Source organism: Orcinus orca, chromosome 12, assembly GCF_937001465.1.
Source record: "Orcinus orca chromosome 12, mOrcOrc1.1, whole genome shotgun sequence".
NCBI classification, from domain to species: Eukaryota; Metazoa; Chordata; class Mammalia; order Artiodactyla; family Delphinidae; genus Orcinus; species Orcinus orca.
Window position 1 is genome coordinate 77163749 of NC_064570.1, and position 25022 is coordinate 77188770.

At 37.0% G+C, this 25022-nt stretch overlaps 1 protein-coding gene across 5 annotated transcripts in view; it reads left to right on the forward strand.

The window, feature by feature from the left end:
* Window positions 1-25022, forward strand: part of FILIP1 (filamin A interacting protein 1) — a 269457-nt gene that overhangs the window by 13897 nt on the left and 230538 nt on the right. For 3 of the 5 annotated variants that reach the window (XM_049695668.1, XM_049695663.1, XM_049695667.1), the window contains exons 1-2: window positions 23469-23756; window positions 24671-24718. The exons of 1 other annotated variant lie outside the window; for it this stretch is intronic. The gene's annotated coding sequence lies outside the window, so the exon portion shown is untranslated. Of the gene's footprint in view, window positions 1-4105; window positions 4295-23468; window positions 23757-24670; window positions 24719-25022 lie in introns of those variants that run through there. One more of the 5 variants, XM_049695664.1, reaches the window with a different exon arrangement.

Consider the following 25022-nt stretch of genomic DNA (forward strand, 5'->3'; position numbering starts at 1 on the left):
TAAAAATTTTACTTATGGTATTCATTTGGCCTTTGATTTTGGTCAGTGACCTTTAAGAAAAAACAAGAAGAAAAATATATTTTACCCCTTTTCTACTATAACTAAGGTCTCCACAGGCACTGTCTTAAGTGTGAACTGGGTCATTGTTCGCTGAGGAAAGAATAGTCTGAATATAGCTCCATCGAAGGAAATTTTAAAACATGCCTTTATACTGATACTTACAATTCTAATTCAGCACATCAAGGCTATTTCTGGTCTTCTCCCTTTCCATGTATGTAAGTACCTTCTCCAACAGTGAGAAATCTGGCTCTCATTATTTTCAAAGCTAACTGCTGATTGTTTCAATCAATTTATTTTCTCATTGTATCAATCTCCCAATCTCAATGTCATGGACCTACCATGTCCACGCAACCACCCGCCATCCCAGTCCTGCATGTTTTGGTGCTGGTGTGCACACTGCGCACTGCTGAGAGCCTCCTGGTGGCTTCCCCCTCCCTGCTTCACACTCCGTCTCCTTGGGCGCTGGCGGGTACATCCTCCTTCACCTCCTCGTCACCCTGAATGCAGAAGGGAAGGGGAAAATAGGCAAAGATTAGGAAGAGAAAGGAACAGGAAAGGAAGTGAGCAGGAAGGGAAAGGAGGGAAGAGAAAGGAGAGAGTCTAAGGTTTTCATTTGATTTTTAAGAGAAAGAGTGAGTAATTAGATCCTTAAATAAACAGGACTCCTGATGACTCCAAAGGTTCTGGCAATAAATGAAACTCCAGTACTTGCAGCTTACCCTGTGTAAAATTTTCTGTCTTACAACTTTATTATGTTGTTTGAGTGCAGCATTTGGGCAAGGAGCACACTTTTGGTTCTTCTTGGCTAGTGTTTCTCCTTGAGCTCTCATTTACTGAGGCTTGATTGTTAGGTGGACAAGGGAACAACAGCTGGGCTGCCATAGTACAGAGGCTTTCTTCTCTAATCTGCTCTGGAATGAACTGACCTACACTCAAGAATTTGTACTCCCTGAAACATTTTCCCTTCTTCCCTCCCTCCTTCCCTCCCTCCCTCCCATCCTTTATTCCTTTGTTTTTTAGGCAGAAAGACATTCATTACTTGACACAAATTATTTTTTTAATACATCAAAATAAATCAAAGATTCTGTTATATCCAGTAAGATGAGCAAAAAGTGTGACTATTCCTAAGTATTAGAATCTATATAATTTGACCTAGTATAAAAGCAATTTTTAAAAGGCAATAAATATCTGACGGTTTTTTAGTGAATTTTCATTTGAGAAGGAGTTTTTTAAAAAGCTTGAGGGAGACTTCCCTGGTGGAGCAGTGGTTAAGAATCCGCCTGCCCAGAAATAGAGCCACAGATGTAGAGAACAAACGTATGGACACCAAGGGGGGAAAGTGGCGGGGGTGGGTGGTGGTGGGATGAATTGGGAGATTGGGATTGACATGTATACACTGATATGTATAAAATGGATAACTAATAAGAACCTGCTGTATAAAAAATAAACAAAATTCAAAAAAGAAAAAAAATCTGCCTGCCAATGCAGGGGACACGGCTTCAAGCCCTGGGCTGGGAAGATCCCACATGCCGTGGAGCAACTAAGCCCGTGTGCCTACAACTACTGAGCCTGCGCTCTAGAGCCTGCGAGCCACAACTACTGAAGCCTGCACGCCAGAACTACTGAAGCCCGTGCACCTAGAGCTCGTGCTCTGCAACAAGAGAAGCCACTGCAATGAGAAGCCCACGCACTGCAGCAAAGAGCAGCCCCCGCTCGCCGCAACTAGAGAAAGCCCGTGTGCAGCAGCAATGAAGACCCAATGAAGCCAAAAATAAATAAATAAAATACAAATAAATTTATTAAAAAAAAAAAAAAAAGCTTGAGGGACTTCCGTGGTGGTCCAGTGGTTAAGAACACACCTTCCAATGCAGGGTACGTGGGTTCAATCCCTGGTCGGGGAACTAAGATCCCACGTGCTTCAGGGCAACTAAGCCCGTGCGCCAAACTACAGAGCCCACTCACTCTGGAGCCCACGTGCCACAACTAGAGAGCCCCCGTGCCGCAACTGCTGAGCCCACGCACTCTGGAGCCGGCACGCCACAACTAGAGAGAAGCCTATGCGCCACAACTAGAGAGAAGCCTGTGTGCTGCAACAAAGAACCTTTCACCGCAATGAAAGATCCTGCATGCCACATCTAAGACCTGATGCCACCAAAAATAAAAATAAATATTTTAAAAAAATAACATTAAAAATATTAAGAAGCTTGAATTGCAATTTAATAATATAATGAATAATTTAGTTGACCTCTTTGGGGTCAACTAAATTCATGTTGCCTAAATATCTATATGAAAAACTATGGTAACATCCATTTTTGCTTGTTTTGTAATAGCATTTTGAGGAATTGTCAGTTTTAAAGATAGTATCAATATATGCTATATAGTAAAGTTACATTTTAGACATTGCCATAAACAGTATAGTTCAGTTTCTAAAGATAATTTCCCATTTGTTACCATATTCTACAAGGTGTATAATTTTATCTTCAGAATATCTATGTATATAGTCTAATAAACTTATTTTACTGTGGGTGAACAGAAAAAAAAACAATGTCTCTCTAACTTAGTGCTAAATTTAAAGTCGAATTGAACTTAAAATTAGGTTCAGTAAATAAAAATGTTATTTTAAATAGTCTAAGATAGATATACATGGTAGTTTTTCAAAAATAAATAAATTTATTTATTTATCTTTGGCTGAGTTGGGTCCTTGTTGCTGTGCGTGGGCTTTCTCTAGTTGCAGCGAGCGGGGGCTACTCCTCGTTGCAGTGCGTGGGCTTCTCATTGCAGTAGCTTCTCTTGTTGCGGAGCACGGGCTCTAGGCACGTGGGCTTCAGTAGTTGTAGCACATGGGCTCAGTAGTTGTGGCTCACGGGCTCTAGAGTGCAGGCTCAGTAGTTGTGGCGCACAGCCTTAGTTGCTCTGTGGCATGTGGGATCTTCCTGGACCAGGGCTTGAACCCTTGTCCCCTGCATTGGCAGGCGGATTCTTAACCACTGCACCACTAGGGAAGTCCTACTTGGTAGTTTTAAAGTATCAAATGGCTCTATAAGGTGAAAGAAAGGTCGTTATCTGCTGTTCCACCGATCCCACTCAGAATTTCCCTCCCCAAAGGCAAGTGCTTTCAAATCTTCTAGCTGTTTTTTTCTGATATTTGTCTCCATATATCTAAGAAACATACCTAAGCTTTTTATTAATATTTAAGTTTATAATTTCTGTTGACTTGCAACTATAAAAGGTGACGATTAGCTCCTTTATCCGAATACACCCTCACACAGGCAGATAATTCCTGTCTTTTTATCCTCCTGCCATTTTTGGTTATATAATATTATTTGTTAACTCAATTTCTAGTGTTTAAATTACTATAACTTTATTCATGTGGTATACCAGGGTTATACTTCTTTTCTTTTATAATTTATGTATTTAACTTAGAGTTTAAAATGGTTTTGGTTGCTTAGTTTTCAATACATTTTTCCCAAAGTTACCCCCAAATTTTGCTAGAAATAGAATTCTCAGCATAATATGTTCAGATTCCACCCCCACCCTCTGCCCCAATTTATTAGTTCTTGTTCTTCTTAGTGATAGACTTCCTGGAGACCTGTATCTTCCTGTTCTCATCTCCACTGGTTGTTTCTGGTCTTGGACTCAACTGTCAACCTGGGTTTTTTACTTCACTGCTTTCTTAGGGATTCACTTTCTCTTTCTCTTTTTTTTCTGGATCCCACTCTTTCTCATTCTTGATTTACTTCCTTGTTTGGTGGAATACATCCCTCAGTAGCTTCTAGGAAAGGGTGTAGTAGCCAGCCTCCAAAATGGCCCTCAGTGATCCCCACTTCCATGTATTCACAACTGTGTGCAGTCCTCTCCCAACAGTGTTTGAGAGAAGTGATGTTATCTCACTTCTGAGATTAGGTTATAAAAGATTATAGCTACTGTCTTGGGAAACTGGCCTCTGTGTCTCAGATTATTTGCTTTGTGGGAAGTAAACTGCCTTGTTTTGAGCAGCCGTATGGAGAAGCCCATGTACTGAGGAACTGAGATCTCCTACCAACAGCCAGAGAGGAACTGAAACCTGCCAACAAGCACATGAATAACCATGGAAGTACGTTCTTCAGCCCAAGTGCCACCTTCACATAACTGCACCCCTGGCTAACAGCTTGACCTGCAATCACACAAGAGGCCCTTAGCTAGAATGCCCAGCTAAGCCACCCCTGGATTGCTGGCCCACAGAAATTGGGAGAAAGTATTTGTTGCCTTAAACTGTGAAATTTTAGGGGAATTTCTTATGAATAGGAGATAAGATTTTTGAGATATTAAAGTCTAAAAGTGTATTTGTTCTATCCTTGTACTTGTTTGGAAGTTCGGCTGTGTATGTAATTCTAGGGTAGAAATGAATTTTCCTTAGAATTTTGAAAGCTTTGCAGCTGCAGTTGAACAGCTCTCAAACATCTTGAACTCCTGATTCTTTTCATATATCCTTCTTTCCCACCCAGAATCTCTGTTCTGAAATTTTATGATGACATATCTTGGAATGGATCCATTTTTATTTATTATACTGGGGGATATATTAGTCTCTTTCAATTTAGAAAGTTGTGAGAAGTTTTCTTCAGTTATTTCTTTGAAAATTTTCTCTTTTTCTTGTTCTTTTTCTCTGGAACTCTTTTTTTTTTTAATTTTTTATTTTTTTGCGGTACGCGGGTCTCTCACTACTGTGGCATCTCCCGTTGAGGAGCACAGGCTCCGGACGCGCAGGCTCAGCGGCCATGGCTCATGGGCCCAGCCGCTCCGCGACATGTGGGAGCCTCCTGGACCGGGGCACGAACCCGTATCCCCTGCATCAGTAGGCGGACTCCCAACCACTGCGTCACCAGGGAAGCCCTGGAACTCTTATTTGTAGGCTGTTGAATCTTCTACACTGATCCTTTAATTTTCTTAATATTTTCTCTTCTACTTTTCATCTTTTTTGTTTTTTCTTCTATGCTCTGGATGATTTCCTCAACTTTTTATTGCAACTCTTTTATTGAATTTTAAAATTCTGCTGTCTTTTCCTTCCTCCTGATCTTTCAGATAATAAGAACTTTATTAGGTAGATCAGAATAGAATAAACTTCCAGGGGAAATATTATTCATTGGTTGCAGGCAAGGTGTTACAGCTACTCAGTTCATCTATTCTATGAACATTGTTCAAATTTGGAAATGCCCACCTCCCGGGATAGCACCAAAGATCAAACTTCTGCTGTTGAAGGATGTATATAAACTCTAATGCTCTAATTAGATAATTGATTTAGATTCTTTTTTTTTTAAACAAGTCTAATTGTATATTGTTGAACAAAAGACTACCGTCATATGTGGGTTGATGAATTCAGTTAAGTCCTATAGGATTTTAGGCAGCTGGGAAAGTATCAGTTACTGTTCTACAATACATTTACTATTTTTCGTGCTTTTCATTTCTTCACGTAGGTCTGAGGTTCCATTGGTATCATTTTCCTTCAGCCTGAAAAATTTCCTCTAACATTTCATGCTGACAAATTCTGTTGAGTTTTGTTTTATCTGAAAATATCTTTATTCCACCATCATTTCTGAAGGATATTTTCACTGGACATAGAAGTCTAGTTTTTTTCCTTTAGCAATTAAATGATGTCATTTTATTCTCTTCTTGCTTGCATTGTCTTTTATGAGAACTCAGTGATAATTGTTATTTTCTCCTTGTATATAATGTATTTTTTTCTTCTGGCGGCTTGTAAAATTGTTTTTTTGTCTTGAGTTTTCAACAATTTGACTATGCTTTGGTTCTCTTTTTTTTCTTATTATTGAGATTTTTTCCCAGTTTTACTGAGGTGTAATTGTGTAAGTTTGAGGTGTACAATATAATGGTTTGATACATGTATATAATGCAAAATGATTACCACAGTAAGGTTAGCTAACACTTCCATCACCTCACATAGTTATCTTTTTTCCCTTTTCTTTCTTTCTTTCTTTTTGTTTTTCTAGTGGTGAGAACATTTAAGATCTACTTTCTTAGAAACTTTCAGGTTTGTAATACAGGATTTTTACCTATAGTTAACATGCTGTATATTAGATCCCCAGAACTTATGCATCTTATAACTGAAGTTTGTATCCTTTGATCAACACCTCCCCATTTCCCCCACCTCTCAGCCCCTGGCAACCACCATTCTACTCTTTTGTTTCTATGAGTTTGGCTTTTTTTTTTTTTGCAAGTAGACTTATTCTTTTTTTATAATTGAAATATAGTTGCTGCACAATATTATATAAGTTACAGGTGTACAATATAGTGATTCACAATTTTTAAAGGTTATACTCCATTTATAGTTATTATAAAATATTGGCCATATTCTCTATGCTGTACAATATATCCTTATAGCTTATTTTGTACCTAATAGTTTGTACCTCTTACTCCCCTACCCTTATCTTTTGCCTCCCCACTTCCCTCTCCCCACTGGCCACCACTAGTTTGTTCTCTATATCTTTTTTGTTATATTCACTGGTCTGTTGTATTTTATACATTCAACATATAGGTGATATCATACAGTATTTGTCTTTCTCTGTCTGTCTGACTTATTTCACTTAGCATAATACCCTCCAAGTCCATATATGTTGCTGTAAATAGCAAAATTTTGTTCTTTTCTATGGCTGAGTAGTATTCCATTGTATATACATACGACATCTTCTTTATCCATTCATCTGTTGATGGACACTTAGGTTGCTTCCATGTCTTAGCAATTGTAAATAATGAGTTCAGCTTTATTAGATTCCACATATAAGTGAGACTGTACAGTATTTTTCTTTCCCTGTCTGACTTATCTTGCTTAGCATAATGCCCTCTAGGTCCATCCATGCTGTTGCAAATGACAGGATTTTCTTCTTTTTAATGGGGGAATAATATATATATATATATATAAGTGAATGTAAATATATGAAAAAATATATATATCACATTTTCTTTATTCATTTGTCAATGAGCACTTAGATTCTTTCCATGTCTAGGCTATTATGAGTAATGCTGCAATGAACATGAAGGGTAGATACCTCTTTGAGACAGTGATTTCACATCCTTCGGATGTATAGCTGTTGTTCTCTTTATGCTTCTACTGCTCAGAGTGTATTGAGCTTCTAGATTTATGAATTGATAGTTTTCATCAAATTTGGAAAAATTTTGGCCCTTATTTTTTCAAATATTTTTTTCTACTTCAATCTCTCTTTTCTTTCTCTTCTTCTGGGATTTCAGTTACATTTTGGACCATTTAATTTTGTCCTGCAAGTCACAGAGGAACTCATAATTATATGCAACATTTTTTCTTTCTGTGCTTCAATCTGGATATTCCTACTGGCTCCTCCCGTTTTTAAGTTCACTGATTTTTTTTCTTCCACAATGTGTGATCTGTCATTAAACCTATGCAATGAAATTTTCTTTTCAGATATTGTATTTTTCAGTTCTAGAATTGTTTCTATTGTAAAGTTTCAATTTCTCTACTGGGATTTTCCCCATCTTTATACTCACAGCTTATGTTTTCTTTACATCTATTAATATATTTATGAAACCTGCTTTAAAATCCTTGTCTGCTAATTCCCCAATTTTGCCATTTGTGAGTCTATTTTTATTCTCTGTTTTTTTCCTGCTTATGGGTAATATTTTCATGCTTCTGTGTATACCTAGGAATTTTTAATTTAATACTGGACATTGTGGCAGGTATATCATTTTGAGTCCAGATTTTATTTTCTTCCTTTTAAGAGAATTGCATTTTTAAATTCAATTTACTTGCAAAATTAACTTGATATTTTTGAGGCTTTTTAAAAACGTGGTTAGGGCAGGTACAGAGTAGCCCTTCCTTTACAGCTTAAGCAACCCTACTTCTAAGGTGTGGGCTTTCTGTGATCTCAGTCGAATGTCTAGTCTGTTCAGTGATGTTTCTCCCATCTGGCAGTTGGGACTCTATCTCTTGGACTACGCAACCTCCATTCAGCTCACAGGTCTCCAGTAGCTGGTCTTTGCCAGGCCTTGTATCGTCTCATCTTTAGTATTTACCCCAAATCTTAAGGAGTCTTTGATGCAGATTTCTGGAGCTCATTCTCTATATAACTTCTTCTCCAGCACCCTACCCCACAAATTGCAGCCTCAGCAGACCTGAGCTCTGATCTTTGCTTCCTCACAAGCAGTGAGACCTGTGTATTTGACTTGGCCTCCACCTCTGTGTGCCACAGTCTAGGATGTGCTTCCAAGGGAAAGTTCAGTCAAATGTGTGTGGTGCACTCACCTATGTGTTTCCCTTTACTTAGGGATCACTCCTGTGCTCTAATTGTCTAATATCTGATTTATATCAACAATGAATTCATATATTTTGTCTAGTTGTATAGTTTTTTTTTATTTTTTGTTTGTTTTATTTTTTGTTTATTTTTAATTTTCTGAGGGCTGGTCTGGAAGCAGTTACACTGTTGTGAATAGAAGAGGATGTTGCTTTTACATTTTTAACTTCCAAGGGTAAAAATAAATTCTGTAACGTTTTATTCTTCTTTCTATATATTTTGTTATCTCAAGTTCTTTTTATTCTTTTTTATCATTACTGTCTTCATGTTAGAGAATTTTCCTGAAATATCTGGTGATCCTTGGCCATCTGCTCGTATTAAATGGTAAGGCAGTGCAAGACTATTTGAAGTTGTTTATAGAGAACTAGTCAAACGTAAACTTTATTGTAGGATCATTTGGCAGGGCCTGTTATCAGGACCTTTAAGTAATTTCTCTTGAGCTAGGGGAAATCCTCCTTCTCCTAGGAATAGGGGTCAGAGATCTCATTATTCAGCAAGTTAACTTTCACTTGATCATCTTGTTTCAGTATTTATCCCTGAGTTCAAAGTCTTTATGGTTCAATTTCCAGAGAGCAAAGCTTTAGCTGTCTTCCAGGGTTGGGAGGGGCTAGTAGCCTGGGTGTTGGGAGAGGTATTGGGGATGGAGGTTTAACTACACAGTGTTTCAATCAATCTTTTATTTTAAGATTCATCTGTGGATCTTATTTTAAAAAATCACCAACTTTGGCTTTTAAAGGTAGTTGGTGCCTCAATTTTCTGAGCATTGCTGGGATCCTGCAGTCTGTTTCTGTATTTCCCTTATGCTGGCTTATGTTTTAATATTCTGTCATTTGTTACATCAGTTACCACTCATCCATCTGCTTTCCAGCCTCTAAAATATTGTTGCTGTGATCTTTTTATCCTCTTTCTCTTTGTGGTTTTAAAAAAATCTGCCTACCGTCATTTTAATGGGGTTTCAGGGGGGAGAGACACTAAATTCTATATTTTCAATCTGCTGTGTTTAAATGGATGCCTGTGTTCAAGATTTTAAGTCTACAAACGTCAAATGATCAAGACTAAATGTTGCTGTGGCAGCTACAACTCAGTCCTTAGTTTATCTGCGTGATGGCAGGGTCTTTTTTTTTAACCTTAACTACAGCAATAATTTTTGAGTTTTCATCAAGTATGATATTGATTTCTTAAATCTGAGTTGATATTTTAAAAATAAGGAAAATGTTCTTGATACTAAAAAAGACAAAGAGGGCTTATGAATCCCCTTGAAGTCTGTCCAGAGAACCCCAGGTCTAAGCATCAAGTATTTTGTATACACAAACATACTCTTTGGTGTCACAGAGCAATCACTTCAAGATATGGAACATTTTAATGGAGGAAATACGTGTTTCTGAATTCCTTGCTTTATCTGCTGTTAAATCTAATACTTCTTACATAGAATAGGTCAATTTTGATAATGATAAATGATAATTATTATGATAGAATTAATACCTTACATATGCTTCTTTTGCACAATAAAAAATACTTTTATGCAAATAATTTCATTGGTATGTAAACATATAGACTTATGTTCAGTGTCTTTAAAAATGTTACTAATTTCTAATCATGGTTTAAATTACCTTCAGATCAGGATTATTAGCAAATTGTAAGCAAAATGTTAAGATCACACTTATTTTTCAAGTCAATAAAATTCTCCTTCTTTCTTCCCCCCACTCACCTTACTTCCTGCCACAGCTCTTTACTAGTACACAAGTATTTTCTTTAGGATTGGAGTAGGCATGGTAGGAGATTAAAAGCAAGAAGTTGAAACTATAGTCCAGTACTGATACAAGATTGATAAAGTGTATTTTTGGGTATAGTATTTGTGCTTATGGTTTGTCTTTATTTAATTTATGCTGATCTCTCAAATTAGATGAATTCTTTTAAAAGGATAGGTTGGTTTGCCATGCTTGGCCATTAACACAGAGATAGTCTGGGAAAACTATATCAGAAGAAAGTAGGCTTGAGAATGAGTACAGGGGTCAACATGATCAACATTTGGTTTAGAGTTTGTGATTTTAACTAAGGTTATGAACCCTTAACTACCAGACCACTCACTGTCCTGGAATCCCAGGAAAATGTACTTAATTTTAACATCTGCTGGCAGTTTTTCATTTCCATGTTTATTTATCCTTTGGATAAATAACCAAACTAATTTCTTTGAATCAAAAGACCAGCATTGAAACATAGAATATTAATGGCATAGAAATCACAAAGGATTTCCTGAAACATACTTGGGGAGAACAAGCAGTGTGTGACTCCTGCTCAGTAGCCCAGAGATGCAGAAGTGAATTACTACTGCGCTCACCCAGGTCAGCAAGCATAAATGTGTTCTGGGGCTACTCAAGTGAAATATATTCATCAAAGTGCACATCTCTTCATTAATGGGTACAGCTGCAAAAGATGGGGGAGGGCACTGGTGTTAACTTTGCTGATGTTTTGTCAGAGGACAATAAATAACTGGTGACTCAGGAATACATGAGGTTGCACAAGGCAGCAAGTAAAGACCAGATTCATGTAGTCCTAAAAATTAACTAACATGTTACATTCTTGTAGTGTATTGTGATACATCCCACATTTTCCCAGCTGCCTGGCGTTACATTATATCATGCACCATCATCTATTACTTAGGCCCTATTGGTGGGCATTTAAGTTATTTTTAAACTTTTAATAGTATTAACAATACTGCTGTGATTAATCTTGGACAGCCATCATTTTGCAAATCAATGAATATACCTGCAGGATAAATTCCAACAGTGCAATTGCTGGGTCAGAGGATAGGTACAATTAGAATTGTGATAGATACTGAGCTGCCTTCCATACAGGGTGTGGCAATCTACCTTCTAGCAGTAGTGTGTCAAGCAAAGTGTATCAGTGATTTTGTCTTTGCCATTTTGATAGGTGAAAATTTAACTCAGAGTCATTTTTTTTATTATCATGAGAGGGGTAGTCCACTTTTTCAGTAGAAAAGGAGCCATTTGTATTCACATTTTAGTGAACTGTCTCCTCATACAATTTGCCTGTTTTTCTATAGGGCTGTTGGACTTCTTACTGATTTATAAAACGTAGATATAAATACAGATATATTAGTCATTTTTTAGTAATATGAATTATAAACATTTTTCTGCAATGTATTTTTGTTTATGGTGGCTTTAATTTGCAATATTTTAGATATTTAAAAGGTGGTTGAATTTATAAAACTTTTATTTTCTGGTTTCTGGGTTTGCATCATATTTAGAAAGACTTTCTGAAATATTGTTTCATCTTTGCATTCCTAGGATAAACCACAATTGGTCACGGTGTATTCTTCCTTTACTGTGCTGATGGATTCTCTTTGCTAATAGTATGCTTAGGATTTTTAAATTAATATTTATAAATAATAGTGGCCTATAGTTTTCTTTTTTGTGCAATCTTTGTTAAGTTTTAGTATCAGTGTCCTGTTCGGTTCATAAAAAATCATGTTAAACTTTCCTTCTTTATGATCTGGAACAATTTAATGGTATTGTAATAATCTATTCTTTAAAGATGTGGTAACATTTCCTTGTGAATTCATCAGGGCTTTTTTGTTTTGTTTTGTTTTTTTGAGTGTTCTCTTTAACAGTTTTCTTTTTTTTTCTATGATCCTTGGTTTGTCTAGATTTTCTCTTTTTCTGGAGTCTATTTTGGTAAATTTTACTGTCATAGAAAATTATCCATTTTATTCAATTTTTAAAATGTATTTGATGTGGACAAATTAGTCTCAAGATTATTTCAATTTCTTTTTTTTAACCTATGATTATTTTCCACTTATTATATTTTCTATGTTTATGCTTTCTTCCAGCTCCTTTTTTTTTCTTAGTTAAGTTGGCTAATGGTTTATTAGTTAATGGTTTATGGTTTATGATTGTCTCATTACCTCTTTCTTATCATTGTTTTGTATTCTTGCTTAATACAAGCATTATTTCATTATGTTTTAAAGCTTGTGGCAGAATGTTTTATTGTAATTTTCATATGCGCCCATGGCAGTAGTTTTTGGCGAATGCTCCTCATCTCCCCTATTTTTACTGTTCATCTCCTCACCCCTTCCTGATATAATACCATGTGTATGAATTCTCTTCTGGTTCATTTTTGACTTTCCATCTGTGAAACAAGTGAATTTTTCTAGGTCCAGATTTTGCTGGAGGCCTATGTGGGAAAGGCATCAGGGCCTGTTCCAGGTCTGAAAATTTTTCCTTAGAAGCCTAGTCTTTCTTCCCCTCCTTTATCCTCTCATTTCCTCTCTGTTTCCCTCCCCCCCTTTCTTCCTACCTTCCTGCTTTCCTCCCTTCCTGTCCCACTGGCACAGGGACAGACTCTTTTCTACAAATTGGGTTTGTCTGTTTTATTTGTCATTTAGCCCTTTCTTTTCTGCTTTTTGGAGCAAAAGGAATGATTTTGTTACTAGTCTGTGTTTGCTGTGTCTCCTGTTTTTGACGAATGATCTCAGTTTTATACCTCAATGTGTGTCTGTCAATTTTATGTGTCAACTTGACTGGGCCATGAGGTGCCCAGGTATTTGGTCAAACATTATTTGGGGTGTTTCTGTGGATGTTTTTGGATGAGATTAACTTTTAAATCAGGAGACTGATTAAAATAGTTTGCCCTCCTAATGTGGATGGGCCTCTTTCCATCAGTGGGAGGCCTGAACAGAAGAAAAAGGCTGACCCCACCCCATGTAAGCATTCTTGCTTGACTGTCTTTGGACACATACAGTAACATCTTTTTGGGTCTGGAGCCTGCTGGCCTTTGGAAGGGAGCACCATCACCTCTCCTGGTTCTCAGGTCTTTAGACTCAGAATGAAACTAAGCCAGTGGCTCTTTGGTCTCCAGCTTGCTTACCGACCCAGCACATCTTAAGACTTGTCTGCCTCCATAAATCCATGAGCCAATTCCCTGCAATACAACTTTTTATACATATATAAGCATAATAATAATAATATGTTTATATATGTTATATTTATATACTTTTATATATGTAAAATATCCTACTGGTTCTGTTTCTCTGGAGAATTCTGACTAATAAATGTGGTGTCATTTACCTGTGAGTAATGTACATTGCTGGTTATTTCTGAGCTTTTAAACAACAGACGTCCTCTCTTTCCTTCTGACTTTATTTTATCTTCTCTGGTTCCTCTCCTGCAACTATACCGTGGTTTAAATATTGGCTGTCTCGATTCTCCTCAAAGATGAATTATACATTTTTTTTCTTGTTATCTTAACGGGATTTAAATGATTTCTGGGAGGAGAAGAGGGAGCTGCCTACTTTATTCTTTGTTTAAAAACCAGAAGTTTAGATCCTGTTAAACTAGAGGTGTTATTATTCTGCTTATCACTTCTTAGGTTTGTTGACTAGTGCTCCATAATAGAGGAAGAAAAATTTGGAGCTCTTGGGGCAATTTGGAAAGAAAGAAATGAGAAATAGGATGGAGATGAAAGGGAATGGCTTGAGACTGGACCTAAGAAGAGCAAAACAACTGGTGAAAAATTACCGGTATAAACTTAAACGGACTTTTCAGGACAGTAATGTCCACTAGGCCATTTGAATTTGTGTTTATACTATGAAAATCCTTCCTGAGACACATCACCTCTCTCAATCCTCAGTAAATTCTACTGGAATCATAAGAAATTTGATAAGCAAGTTTTCCCTCTCTTTCTCTTCTCTTTGGGGGAATGTGGTATGGTGTGTGTGTTTTGAATTGAGTAAAAGGCTGAGTTTCATGCCTGAGTCTTCTTGGTACAAAACAGAAATAGATTGTGCAGAAACAAACATCAAAGCAGAGGTGACAATGAACTAAGCTCCACCTAGTAGATATGTAGAAGAATTGAGGAAGGTTAGGAACTTACAAAAAATGTGGAATAGCAGTTCTAGCTGATTACATCTAGATGTGAAAGGTTGGACGGAACTGAGTGGATATCTGAAAGAGACCTTTTATCCTAAATTGAGAATATGCATTTTTCTTTTGCCATTCATGTGTACTTTAGGATAAATGCTTTTGGGGGGATAAACACATAAATAAAACATGGCCCTATATTCAAGGAACTCATAGAAGTAAACCAAGCTTAGAATAGAACAATGGTTTGATATGTTCACTTCCTTTCTACTCCTGTTTAGCCAGCAGACTACTCACAGAAATGTGACCCTGCCTGTTGTCCCTATTTATGCATGACACAGGGGAATGTGTGTGTGTGTGTGTGTGTGTGTGTGTGTGTGTGTGTGTGTGTGTCTGTAGAGGTACCATATAAAAATAGGATACTTGGGGTACCCAAAGAAGGCTCAGATTATACAGTCAAGCTCTCTATTTTTCCTACCACTACCCCCATCTTTCAATCACCAAAAATGATATTTTTTGAGATTGCTTAATTATGAGGAAAGTATTCACAAATTATTAGGGAAAAAAGCTAGGTAAAAATTTGTGCATTTATTATGATCTGTGTAAAAATTATGTTTGAACAAAAAAAAAAAAAGTAGACAAAGGAAATGTCTTTTGGAGATGGTGCTTTAGATCAGGAGTCCCCAGCCCCCCGGGGCCACGGAGTGGTTAGGAACCGGGACGCACAGCAGGAGGTGCGCAGCAGACTACCGAGTGAAGCTTCATCTGCCGCTCCCCATCCACGAAAATGGTCCCTGGCGCCAAAAAGGTTGGGGACCACTGCTTTAGATGATTTCTTTCTTAAAACTTTCTGTGTAGTCTAGATTTAAAGACTACTTACAAAATTTGATTTATTTTTTTTCTTAAATAGAATGAGTATGGTGGCACGCATAAGCTGTGGAGGCCTGGTTGCCAGCAATTTAACACTCTTCCTTACTTGATATCTACACCAGATGATTTTTTTCTGTCAATTCCATCTTAATATTTTACGCTTGTGAGGCATAAACTTGCATGTTTTGCCTATATGTTAATTTAACTAGGAACAATGTTCAAGTTAAATATTTGTAAAATTTTATTTATTTATTTTTAAAGTTTTTTTATCATGAAGTTTTTTTTTACAGCTTTAAGATAAAATTGACATATAACAATGTGTATATTTAAGGTGTACAGTATGATAATTGATACAAATATATATTGTCAAATGATTACATTTGTAAAATTTTAAGTTCAAATGATCTTTTTTCTCTGTAAGTTTTCATAAATATTTTTCTCTCAATCAAAGAATCAAGACTGATAGCATTTTACATCCTATAAAAATACAGTCACTCCACTGGTAAAAAATTAGTATAGAATTACATTATGTAACAGTGGTACCCAAATATTTAAAAGAATAAAATTAGAATTATTGAGGAACATTTGGGATGGGAAGTTAATGTTTGAACTTATCCAGTGTCTAAGCTAAGATTATTTTAGTGGAAAATAACAAACTCACTAAGGCAAGATTTAGCAAGGAAAGCAAATTTATTATAAGGATACAGGGGTGTCTCTCAAAACTCAAGGGCAGGGTGCAGGTCACGCTATTTTTGGATCTTGAACCAAGTCTTGGAGGACCATTAGGACACCTAACAGCTTGTTCCTCAAAAGAAGATCCTCTGTTTCTCTGGAGACACATGAACTCTCTCTCATCTCTGCCTCTCTCTGTACTTCTGTTTTGTTTTTTTCCACAGGCAGGCTTTTCCTATTTCTCTGTACACATGACCACCTTACCAGAGAACCGTTTACATCCTTGCTCAAGTGGACATCTCAGACTAATGAAAGTATCAAAATTTCAAATCCAAATTCCTAGAAGAACATATTAGATGGGCCCAGCCTGAGACAAGTGTACAACTCTGGGTCAGTGATGCATGGCCAAAAAGCAGGGTCACAGATTACTAATGTAGTTGCTAAGGGTCTGTATCTGAGGAAGGAGCAGTTCTTAGAGAAAACACTCTGATGGAATTGATTTCTCCCTTTTGTGTGCCTTCCCCAAATCTACTTAACATGTCTGTTAGAGCACCTGTTAACACTGTTTCATTTGGTTTTTCCTTGTTTCTCTTCCTCACTCCTGCACCTTGAGGACAAGGACAGCTTGCTTAGGGTCCCTATCACCTAGCAGACATGAAATTAGGGACTAACAAGAGTTAATATTTATTTAGCACTTATTGTAGGCTAGGCATTAAAAAAAATTTTTTTAATTAACTTAATTCTTATAGCAGCCCTATGTAGAGAGAAATTCTAACGTTATTTTAAAAAATGATTAGATGGATGATGGTATCGACAGTGAGTCTTAGACAGGAACATAACACTGACTGTATAAATTTTTTGCTCTATCAAATACCCCATAACAATACCAGCTATAATATTTTTTGGTCAACGTGCTTATACCTTTTTTTACCACTTGGTGTCAGAGTTGTACTATTTGAATATATTAGTGCATTTAGGAAAGCTTTGAGGTTTGTTTATGTGTTTTGATTTTTGTGCTCTGTTTTAAGACTTTCTTAGAACATAACTGTGTTCTTTGCAGAGTCACTGAGGAGAGAAAATATTGCTTTGTCTTCCTCTGATATTTTTAGGTTAAATTGAATTTGCTGCCAGATTGGAAGAGAAGGTTATTACCATAAGAAGTGCACACAGAGTTTAAGAGAGAATTCCTGGAGGCTCAAACAACTTTTTCTAACCTTTGTAGGAGGTGAGAGTTAGTCAGTCTCTCAGATTAACCCTCCACACAGAAACTAGTTGAATACCTCTTTCCCTTCCAAATGGAATCCAAGAGGACTTACCTCTCAAGGCTTATGACAAATTGATCTCTGACTGATGGATCAGAGAAGCAGGATAAATAATGGATGAAAGGATCCAGAATTTCAAGTATGAAAACAGTGGTAAATGATGATTAGAAGTTATTCATTAATTCATTCAACAAAGATTTATTGATCTGCTGTAATGTGCTAGGCCCTGCTTTGGGGAGATTTTCCTGACATCAGCTGACTATTCTTCTCAGCCCCCTCTGATCTTTTATCTATGCCAGCATTCCTCACACATCCTGCATTTGACAAACACAGGGAGAAAATTACCTGTTATGGAGAGACTCAGTCCAGACACATTGCAGGGTAAAGAATCATCTTGGTACCTGAAAAACACAAAGTATTCTTTTTTTCTAAATTCCGGTAAAATATACATAACATAAAATTTACTCAGTTTTAACCATCAAGGTATTCTTAAGTATTTGCCTATTAGGATCAAAGTTTTTTGCTGTGAAATTTTAATGAAAGTGGAGTTCTAAAAATATGATTATTTGGTCATATTATGTCTTGTTTATATAAAAACGAATATGAAGAATTAGGAAGTAAGTAAGGAAAAGAAAAAGAAAAAGGTGATTTCTATGATTACTTGAAAAGTGGAAATATGTAGGTTCTATTTTTTTTAATATTACTTTATTGACTAAGAAATATAATCTCAAGTTTCAAAATTCAAAAACATAGGATATATATATATATATATACATATATATATAAAACATAGAAGGAGATATATATATATAAAACATAGAAGGATATATAGTCACATATATATATAACATAGAAGGATATATATATAAAACATAGAAGGATATATATACATATTTATATATATTTAGCATAGAAGGATATATATATGCTTCTTCTCATCAGTGATCCCTAGCCACCCTCTTTCCCTTGCCAGAAACAACGGACTGTGTTAGTGCTTAAAAAATCTTTCTCGAGATATGTTACTCATATATATACCAAAATGTATATATTCTCTATTCCCACATCCTTTTTACATTTATGGGACCACCTCTGCTCCTTACTTTTTTATAACTTAATAACAGTCTAGAATTCTCCATATCCTTACATAAAAATTTTTCTTATTCTTTCTTATGTCTTAATAGCATTTCATGGCTTGTCAGGCAAAATTGTGAAAGACTTTGAAATGGGAAAAGAAAGAAAGAAAAAGAAAAAAGATTACTGGCTGTCTTTTCAATGGAATACTAAGCATCCTTCAGTGAACCCTTTTATATTGGCTGATTCAGTAAGGGTCTGTGTCTTTCATTGTCTGTAACAGAGCTATTTTAAACACCATAAGATGGAGAAGACAAAGTAATGAACATGAATTTTGTCTGGTGGAAAGGCAACTGATTTCTTTCCCCATGCCCCACTCCTGGGCCCTTTCTTTGTATCTATTAACAAATTTATTTTAGTATTTTTGATGATATATCTCTATCTCTATCTCTATCATCTCTATCTGTTCTTTAGATTCTTCTTGGAACCATTTGTAACATCTTACTGGTTCCTTCATCAATCAATGAGTTAAATCTTTGATATGTGTTAATTTTATATTTGTATGATAGTCATAATTTTACCTTTAAGAAAATAATTCTTAACAGTTTTGGTGGTCATCCACTGAACCGCCCAATGACAAAGCAAGGTCAACTGCATTGCTAGAAAAGTGCATTTCATGGTTTTGTTTTGGTAGGTCCTTTTCTTCTCTTGTGTTTCCCACTTAGAGAAGTTCCTTTAGCATTTGTTGTAGAGCTGGTTTGGTGGTGCTGAATTCCCTTAGCTTTTGCTTGTCTGTAAAGCTTTTGACTTCTCCATCAAATCTGAATGAGATCCTTGCCAGGTAGAGTAATCTTGGTTGTAGGTTCTTCCCTTTCATCACTTTAAATATATCATGCCACTCCCTTCTGGCTTGTAGAGTTTCTGCTGAGAAATCAGCTGTTAACCTTATGGGAGTTCCCTTGTATGTTATTTGTCGTTTTTCCCTTGCTGCTTTCAATAATTTTTCTTTGTCTTTAATTTTTGCCAATTTGATTACTATGTGTCTTGGCATGTTTCTCCTTGGGTTTATCCTGCCTGGGACTCTCTGCGCTTCCTGGACTTGGGTGGCTATTTCCTTTCCCATGTTAGGGAAGTTTTCGACTATAATCTCTTCAAATATTTTCTTGGGTCCTTTCTCTCTCTCTTCTCCTTCTGGGACCCCTATAATATGAATGTTGTTGCATTTAATGTTGTCCCAGAGGTCTCTTAGGCTGTCTTCATTCCTTTTCATTCTTTTTTCTTTATTCTGTTCCACAGCAGTGAATTCCACCATTCTGTCTTCCAGGTCACTTATCCGTTCTTCTGCCTCAGTTATTCTGCTATTGATCCCTTCTAGTGTATTTTTCATTTCAGTTCTTGTATTGTTCATCTCTGTTTGTTCTTTAATTCTTCTAGGCCTTTGTTAAACATTTCTTGCATCTTCTTGATCTTTGCCTTCATTTTTTTTCTGAGGTTCTGGATCATCTTCACTATCATTTTCTGAATTCTTTTTCTGGAAGGTTACCTATCTCCACTTTATTTAGTTGTTTTTCTGGGGTTTTATCCTGTTCCTTCATCTGGTACATAGCCCTCTGCCTTTTCATTTTGTCTATCTTTCTGTGAATGTGGTTTTCCTTCCACAGGCTTCAGGATTGTAGTTCTTCTTGCTTCTGCTGTCTGCCCTCTGGTGGATGAGGCTATCTAAGAGGCTTGTGCAAGTTTCCTGATGGGAGGGACTGGTGGTGAGTAGTGCTGGGTGTTGCTCTGCTGGGCAGAGCTCAGTAAACTTTAATCCACTTGTCTGCTGAGGGATGGGGCTGGGTTCCCTCCCTGTTGGTTGTTTCGCCTGAGGTGACCCAGCACCGGAGCCTACCCAGCTCTTTGGTGGGGCTAATGACAGATTCTGGGAGGGCTCACGCCAAGGAGCACATCCCAGAACTTCTGCTGCCAGTGTCCTTGTCCGCACGGTGAGACACAGCCACCCCCTGCCTCTGCAGGAGACCCTCCAACACTAGCAGGTAGGTCTGGTTCAGTCTCCAATGGGGTCACTCCACTCTTGGACTCCCTCCAAGAGTGGAGTCTCTGTTTCCCCCAGTTCTGTCGAAGTCCTGCAATCACATCCCTCTAGCCTTCGAAGTCTGATTCTCTAGGAATTCCTCCTCCTGTTGCTGGGCCCCCAGGTTGGGAAGCCTGACGTGGGGCTCAGAACCTGCACTCCAGTGGGTGGTCTTCTGTGGTATAAGTGTTCTCCAGTCTGTGAGTCACCCACCCAGCAGTTACGGGATTTGATTTTACTGTGATTGCGCCCCCCTACCGTCTCATTGTGGCTTCTCCTTTGCCTTTGGATGTGGGGTGTCCTTTTTGGTGAGTTCCAGTGTCTTCCTGTCGATGATTGTTCAGCAGTTAGTTGTGATTCTGGTGCTCTTGCAAGAGGGAGTGAGTGCACATCCTTCTACTCCGCCATCTTGAACCAATCTCCCATTTTATTATTATTTTCTGTTTGTGTCCTCTATTATTCCTCTTTTCTCCCTTGTCTGCCTTCTTTTTGATATTTGAATATTTAACAAAATTTTTATTTTATTTATCTATAGACTTTTTAGCTAGATCTCTTTGCATAAAAATGTTTTGGTGACTACTTGACATAAAAATGTAGAAACCATGAAGCTTTTTTATAAACCAATTAACTATCCCCTCTACCATTCTTTATGCTGTAAATGTCATATGTATTACATCTACGTGTATTTTAAACCCCAGAAGACAATATTTAATATTTACTTTAAATAGTCATGTAGTTTTTAAGAGAGGAAAAATAGTCTTTTATATTTACCCATAGTAACAATTTCTAAAGCTCTTTATTTCTTCTTGAAGATTTGAGTTTCCATTCCATTTCACTTTTCTTTCAGCCTACAGAAGTTTTGGGTTTTTTTAAAGCATTTCTTGTAGTGAATTTCTTTTAGTTTTCTATTGCATGAAAATGTCTTTATTTTGCCTTTATAGGTGAAAGACATTTTCACTGGATATAGAATTCTAAATTGACAGCTTAATTTTTCTTTCAGCACTTTAAAGATATTGTTTCACTGTCTTCTGATCAGTATAGTTTCTGGTGAGAATTCAGTGTATAGTCAAATGGTTGTCCCCCTATGGGCAATGTATCATTTTTCTCTGGCTGCTTTCAAGATCTCTTTAATGTTGCTTTCTAGCAGTTTAACTATGATGTGTACAGGTGTGGTTTTCTTTCTTTCTTTTTTTTTTGGCTGCACAGTTTACAGGATCTTAGTTCCCCGACCACCTATTGAACCCAGGCTCCCCACAGTGGAAGCATGCAGTCCTAACCACTGGACCACCAGGGAATTCCCAGGTGTGGTTTTCTTTGTATTTTTTCCTTCTGAGCATCTTGAATCTTACGTTTTTGTCTTTCACCAAATTTAGATGTTTTGGGCCATTATATTTCAAATAATTTTTTCTCCCTCTTTCCTTTTGGGACTCTGATACATGTATGTTAGACTTCTATTATTGTCCCACAGGTTTCCAAGACTCTGATAATCTAAAAAAAGCATTTCTTTTTCTTTTTTTGGCTGCACCATGTGGCTTTTGGGATCTTAGTTCCCTGCCCAGGAATTGAACCCGGGCCCTTGGCAGTGAAAGTGCGGAGTCCTAACCACTGGACTGCCAGGGAATTCCCTCAAAAAATATCTTAAAAAAATATTTTTGTCTTTTAGGTTGGATACATTCTATCGATCTATTTTCAAGTTCACTGGTTCTTCTGTCATATCCAATATGCTGTTAAGCCTGTTCAGTGAGGTTTTATTTTCAAAATTCCATTTTTTTTAAGCTCAGGAATTTCCTTTTGGTTCTGTTTTATAGTTTCTATATTTTTTTCTGCTGAGATTCTTGATGTTTTCATTAATGCAAGCATATTTTCTCTTATTTCAATGAGCAGAGTTATAAAGTCTGCTCTAAAATCCATGTCTGCTAATTTCAACACCTAGATCATTTGGGGATTGGTCTTGGTTTATGGTCTTGTCTCTTGAAAATGGGTCACATTTCCCTGGTTCTTCATAAGTTGAGCATTTTGGATTGTATGTTGGACATTGTGGGTTGTTGCGTAGTGAAGGCTCTATATTATATTTCTCCAAAGAGTGGTGTTTTTTTGTTTTTTTTAAGTGAGAAGTTAACTTGGCTAATCTCAAACTGTAAAGACATTTTCTTGTGCAGCAGCTCAACTCTCTATTTTACCTTTAGCTGAGGTATTGGAGTCTGCTCCATTCGTATATGCCCAAGTTCAGAGACTTGGGCAAAGTTTATAAGCAGAATTCAGGGCTCTCCCTTTCTGGATCACATCTTTCTCCCCACCCTCTCAACTTTTCAGGATCTGTGGTTGCTCTAAATTCCTCTGATTCTTTAGTCCACAAAGACTGTTTTCTATTAGAGTATTAGGCATGCTCTTCAGTGCTAACTTCGGCCTGCCCTCGGGGCAAAATTTGTAATAATGGAAAACTCATTCTCTTCTGATCCTTCTCCCAAGTTTTGATTCTTCCAGAATCTGCTTGCTTACTTTCCAGTGACTTCACTTTCCAGGTTTTCTTGTTTGCTTTTTTTGTATGGAGTTTTTAGTTGTTGTTTGCGAAAGATCCTGATGGGATCTTACTTGGCCATCTGAGTCATATTCCACATGGTACCTTAGTGCTATTGAGTCTTTTTTCCCCAAATTGTAACCTGATAATTTTATTGACTTTTCTCATTCTTTATCTCACTTTTCCCACTCCCTCACACGTTCTTCCTAAATTACCCACATCAGTGTTTATCTCAGGGTCTAATTTAGGGGTGACACAAATTAAGACCCACTCACTCATTAAATCATTTGGTCATTCACACATTATTTAATTTAATCCCTCCAACAGCCATTAGAAGTACACTGTGAGAAGAGCTGCACTGTTATGTCTGTCTTACATGTGACTGATTTTTTAGTGAGATTGTATTATACCTTTGATACTATATTCAATAAGTGGTAGAATATAACTTCAAAGCTAGAAGTGTGTGATTCTAAAATCTTACGGCACTGTGTGTTTCGGATTAGTTACTTTACCTCATCCTTGTTTTCTCATATGTAAAAAGGGGATAATAAAGTTTGTAACACACAGGATTATTGTGTTAGTTACATGAGATATTGTGGATACGGGACCTAGTGCTTACAAAATATTAGATATTATATCAGTCAGCTTTCACTAGACAGCAAGCAATCTCAAATTTTCAGTGGTTTACAATAACAAATATTTATTTCTTTTCAGGTTTGTAGTGTCAGCTACTGATTGGATGTTGTGATTTTACTCCAGACTACAAGCTGATTGTCCTCTACATATATCCTTATTTTGAGACCTAAACTAAAGGAAAGCCTTATGTTTTTCTCATGGCAGAGGGCATAGGAGCTAGGAGAGTTCTGGAATCTTTCAATTCCTCAAGAACTTCTGTTTGGAAGTGCTACATAGCAAACATTCCATTGGCCAAAGCAAGTCAGTTGTCTGAGCCCAAAGTAAAAGGGACTGGGGAAACATATTTTATTCATGAAGAAAGAGGGAGTGAATAATTACAAACAAGGATACCATCTACCACAGGTATAACAGCCATTTTTGCTCCCATGGCATACAGTTACTATTTTCCAACAACTGGAGTAGAAGGTTAATCATAAAAATGGCAAGGGTACAAGGGAGTATTTTATTCAATGCCAAAAGAAAAAAAAAGTTCAGACAAGAGATGCTGTGGACATTCAGAGAGAGTTAATCTGTGAACCACAAGGACTGGGAAAGGTGTCATGAATGAGAGGGGCCTTTAGCTGGGTCTTGAGGGATGATTAGGGTTTGGGTAAAAGTCATTCTAAGCAGTTGTAGTAGGATGAGCAAAGGGACAGAGGTGGACTATTTGGCCCTGTTACTGGGGTGTTTTTGGTGGGAGGGGAGTCACTGGAGGCAGGTTGGAGAGCCTGGATTTCAGGCAGGAGACAAAAGGGAGAACTTAGGAAATTGTGGGCAAGGTTCAGAATCATAAAGTTATTTTAGAAAGATTGGCTTGGCTGTCCTACAGAAGGGAAAATGGGTGTCAGCGAGGATTTCTCCAGCATGATACACAGTGGCCATTCTTCTCTCTTCAAAGTTGCACACTGGCTCTGTGAAACAAATCTATGACAAAAATGTGGTGAGCATGACAAATATTTCCTCAATGCAGACTTGACTCCCACTAGTAAGAAAACGAAAATTGTCTTACTTGTTTTTCTCTGAATCTTCTGTCTGACCAAATAAAGAGCACGCTTTGGTAGGAGACAGTAATTCCCACACAAAAACATAATTCAAGTAATGTATTAGATAGGCTGGGTGTACAACGAAGCATTGCAAACTGGATGAAAATATTTGTGCACTGTCATTTTATTTTGCTTTTGAACTAACCAAGGGAAGACAATTTGAACACAGTTTTCTGTTGTGCACTTCAAAATAGAGAAACGATTTCTAAAATTTTCCATCTTTGAATTCCTTAGCAAAGTACAATGCCCAGAAGCTTTTGGAAAGCAGTGACAGGGGCTGTGGTAAGAGTTTCCACCTATTCTTTTATTCAATTAGTTTTCTATGTGCTGTGGTTGTCTGGGTTCATTAATGACTTCTGGTATTTGTTATGTTGATGTTGCTCTATTTTAGATTTGAAAATCGGTAGCAGAGGTTTGAATGAGATTATTTGATTTTCAAAATTAGATTTATGACTTAGCTAAGTGAAAAAAGAAAAAGTGATGTATGTATTTATCAACCCTTAAACCAATCACTTAAAGATTTCTTTTCAGATCTATTGGACCATCCTTATTCCTGCCATGAAACTACCTTACTTCATAGTATGCT